This window comes from Limulus polyphemus, unplaced genomic scaffold (assembly GCF_000517525.1).
Source record: "Limulus polyphemus unplaced genomic scaffold, Limulus_polyphemus-2.1.2 Scaffold9466, whole genome shotgun sequence".
NCBI lineage: Eukaryota > Metazoa > Arthropoda > Merostomata > Xiphosura > Limulidae > Limulus > Limulus polyphemus.
In genome coordinates this window covers 2,591-7,654 of record NW_013675076.1, presented here as the reverse complement: position 1 = coordinate 7,654, position 5,064 = coordinate 2,591, and positions in this window count along the sequence as shown.

Genomic DNA, 5,064 nt, shown 5'->3' with positions numbered 1-5,064 from the left:
ATTTCTTTTTCCTCCAACCACTGCTGTAATTTCTCTTCTCGTTCTTCTTGTTTCTTTTCTTTTTCCTCCAACAACTGCTGTAATCTCTCTTCTTGTTTCTTTTCTTTTTCCTCCAACCACTGCTGTAATTTCTCTTCTCGTTCTTCTTGTTTCCTTTCTTTTTCCTCCAAAAACTGCTGCAATTTCTCTTCTTATTTCTCTTCTCGTTCTTTTTGTTTCTTTTGCTGTTCTTGTATTGCTGCCATCAAATCTGCTAAGCTGTAGTTTGATTTGCCGCTTCTCGTTTCCATTTTTTTATCCCACTTCTGACACCAATTTGTTACGTCTCTGTTTGTTTGTTTGTTAACTCTTCTAAGATACAACTCTTTTCTTTATAAAACTTGTTTATTTTTCCTCAATACAACTTTGTAATGTATTTAATTTTCACAGTTACACACACTATAGTTCACAACAATTCATTCACTTTCTATCGCGCTTAGACTTAACTGTCCGTCCCCGCAAACTATAGTTCTGATCTCTGTGTCTGCTATCCTCAGTTCCCGCCGACCGTAATCGCTGTCTTTTTTTCTCTCTGCCTGCTTCGTCTCCGCTACGTCTCTGCCTCTGTCTGTCTCTCTCACTGTCTAGCGTACTTATATACGATAATACTGCCTGTTCTAGAAACTTCTAAGACTCTCAACACGTGCTACCAGCGTCACTTGACTCCCGCTGTCGTAACACACTAGCGAATCTTCTAGAATACTTGTCACGTGACCCCCACTGTCGTAATAATATATTCGTGGTGGTATATCGCAGTGTTTTAATAGATATAGCAAAGCATATATAAATACATGAAATATTATGATCTTAATAAAGAATCTATTTATTTAGCTTATCTAGATGCTAATAACCTCTACGGATGGAAAATGAGTTAATATGTATCCTATGGAGTGATACAAATATTGATGTAATGAAAGTAAGTGGTGATTCTGAAATAGGTGATATTGCAGAAGCAGATTTAGAATAACTAAAACTACTACATGACTATCATTAAGGTCTTACACCAGAAAACAGAATAGTGACTAAAGAAATAAAATCAATAACAACTTTATATGATAATAATAAATACGTACTTCACTATATAAATCTGAAACGATATTTATCATTAGTAAAGAAAATAAAGAAAATTCACAGAGTGTTAGAGTTCAAGCAATCTTATTGGCTTAAGAAATATATTGATCTAAATATACAAAGGAGAAATAAAGCTATTAATGATTTTGAAAAATATCTTTTATAAATTGTTCAATAATTCAGTATTTGGAAAGACTGGCTAATTTTAGAAAATGAATTTATATAAAATTGTGTTTTAATTCAAAGCAAGTTAAAAAATTAATAGCTAAATCAAACTTTAAGAGAAGAACAAAATATTTATATAAAAAATAATATTTAATAAACCAATTTACGTTGGTATGAGCATTTTAGATCTTTCAAAAATATTGTTGTAAAATTTCCTGTATGGATTCATAAAGCCAAAGTATGGTGATGACTTAAAGTTATTATAACAAGAAACTGATTCTTACATCTAAAAGATAAAAACATACTTGATCTTTATGAACATATAAAAGAAAACATTAATTCATTTGATACCTCAAACTATCCAAACCATAATTCTTCTTGTATTCCGTTAGCAAACAAAAACATTTTGGGTAAAATGAAACATGAGAATATTGGAAAAATTATGAAGGAATTAGTTAGGCATAAATCTAAAATTTATGCTTTAAAACTACAACATGATAAAATTTGTAAGAAGTCTAAAGGTGTAAAGAAATATGTTGCTAAAATAGAATTACATTCGATGAAAACAAAGAAAGTCTATTTGGGCAAGTAGAAATCTTTAAAACTATGAATCAAATAATTAATAAAAAGCATGAAATATATTCTATTCAAGTTAATAAGAAAGCATAAAAATTATGATAAAAGATATGTGTGACCAAATGATATTAATACTGTTGCGTCAGCGAGATCACGTGACTATTGTCACGCCACCTGCTTTCTAGAACTATCCCGTTCCTTCGGGAGTGCTCTAGCATTTACTAGATATATGTTTGTCTGGTATATATATATATAAGACGCTCACAACGTGACGTGACAACAATGTGTGTAGGTAGTGAGTTAAAACAAACGCTATAACGAACGTTAACTTCAACAATACTTTCTCACTGCAGATCAATTAGTGCGAATGTTGAAATCAAGTGTATCGTGAAGTTATATTCAGAAAGAATAAACCAGTTTTATTAAGTAAGGACTTGTGTCGCTAAAGTTTCGTCGGAACGAAGTTACGGAAAGTTAATTACAAACGGAGACGTAACAATATATTCGTTTTAGAAACTCGCCTTCAGACACATTAATCATTCAGTAGCTTGCAAAGATGTAAATTTAATCTCTACTTACTATAGTTACATATACAGTTGACATAAACTTGCCTAATAACTCGATTTAAAGTGCACAAGCCATGGCCTTTTAAATAGTGACATTCTACATAGTATTTGACGTCAGTTTACCCTATATTGCTGATTTCGTGATAGAAAAGAGTAAATAGCAGATGAAAAAACTTAAGATACCTATTTCAGAAGTTCTAGAGGTTATACAAATACAATATGCAAATTGTACGATGGACAAAAGTATCTAAATTCTTCACGTAATCCTTCTGCCATCCAACTGGTCAGTCTGAGTCAGCCTGGCGTCGTCAATTCACAGACATCACTGATTTTTTGACGCATCTGATTTTTTTCAGTAGAATATACTCGTACATATTAGTTAAAATGTAGTAAGTACGAAATCATAGTAAACATTCCCTTTTCAATACGGGGTCGGTACAATTGACCGACCACTTTCACATTCGGATAAGAAATGATAAGGACGTCTTGACTTATTTTAAGAACCATAAATATATATTTTTTGTAGTATTTTATGAACAGATAACGCCTTCTGTTGGCTAATGTTAAAACTGACAATATTTTCTTGAGCTATGGCTAGAATTAAGATATTCTCTTGCTATATTTTTCAACTGTCAGTAATACTTAATTCTGTGAACTGGGAATGACATTTTGGTTTATTTTAAATTATTCTTTTAAATTTGACTTACTAGAAGAATTGTGTAATGTTGACTTACTAGAATAACTGTGTAATGTTGACTTACTAGAAGAACTGTAATGTTGACTTACTAGAATAACTGTAATGTTGACTTACTAGAATAACTGTGTAAAGTTGACTTACTAGAAGAACTGTGTAATGTTGACTTGCTAGAAGAACTGTGTAATGTTGACTTGCTAGAATAACTGTGTAATGTTGACTTGCTAGAAGAACTGTGTAATGTTGACTTGCTAGAATAACTGTGTAATGTTGACTTACTAGAATAACTGTAATGTTGACTTAATAGAAGAACTGTGTAAAGTTGACTTACTAGAAGAACTGTGTAATGTTGACTTGCTAGAAGAACTGTGTAATGTTGACTTGCTAGAATAACTGTGTAATGTTGACTTACTAGAATAACTGTAATGTTAACTTACTAGAATAACTGTGTAAAGTTGACTTGCTAGAAGAACTGTGTAATGTTGACTTACTAGAAGAACTGTGTAATGTTGACTTACTAGAAGAACTGTGTAATGTTGACTTGCTAGAATAACTGTGTAATGTTGACTTGCTAGAATAACTGTGTAATGTTCACTTACTAGAATAACTGTGTAATGTTCACTTACTAGAATAACTGTAATGTTGACTTACTAGAATAACTGTAATGTTGACTTACTAGAATAACTGTAATGTTGACTTACTAGAAGAACTGTGTAATGTTGACTTACTAGAAGAACTGTGTAATGTTGACTTGCTAGAATAACTGTGTAATGTTGACTTACTAGAATAACTGTAATGTTGACTTACTAGAATAACTGTGTAAAGTTGACTTACTAGAATAACTGTGTAATGTTGACTTGCTAGAAGAACTGTGTAATGTTGACTTACTAGAATAACTGTGTAATGTTTTAATGATTGTCTATGATGTTATGGAAAAATCGTTGCATGTTTTACCAGCACACAAAACTTCTGAATCTAACTACTCAACATTTTGGTGATTGTCACAAAGAGCTGGTAAAAATTGATAAATTTATCACATAAAAAAGGAGCTCTACCTTATTTTAAGAACTGACATTATCTTCTTGACTTGTATTAAAACTGATAACCTCTTGTGACTGGATGTTTATAATGGTAAAATTTGAGATTTTATCCCTGCAATTGGCACGGTAAAACAAGCCCCTCGAATAGGTTTACGCTTACCAACAGAACAACTGCTCACTGACACCTTGTCTTTTATGATATACCTTCATGACTTACATTTAACAACGCCATCTTTTGACTAATTTTAAGAACTGAGAATGGCATCTATATGAGTAACGAAATGTCAAAATATCTAAATCGTACATACCAAACAACTTGATGATTGTCTGGTGAAAATTTTGAAGTTTTTTATATAAAAAAAAGAGCTCGTTAATATAAAAATAACGTGTATTATCATAATACTTTTTGTTTTATGACCAACATGAATATATTTTGTTTCTTGAACAGCCAACAGATGGAATACTATAGATCAGCATTTACAGAATATCTGGTAACACGTAGGTTGTTATAGACGGTTGCAGAATATCTGGTAACACGTAGGTGTTATAGACGGTTACAGAATATCTGGTAACACGTAGGTTGTTATAGACGGTTGCAGAATATCTGGTAACACGTAGATTGTTATAGACGGTTGCAGAATATCTGGTAACACGTAGGTTGTTATAGACGTTTACAGAATATCTGGTAACACGTAGGTTGTTATAGACGGTTACATAATATCTGGTAACACGTAGATTGTTATAAACGTTTTGGGACAATTTGTTTGTTTAAAATCTGTACATTTGAATTATAGGTATTTGTGTTTTAATGTGACAAGTGGGGTACCCCAGGGCTCAGTCTTTGGACCTTTGCTCTTTTTGATTTACATCAATGACATAGATGAAGGAATGGCCAATAAATTACTTAAATTTA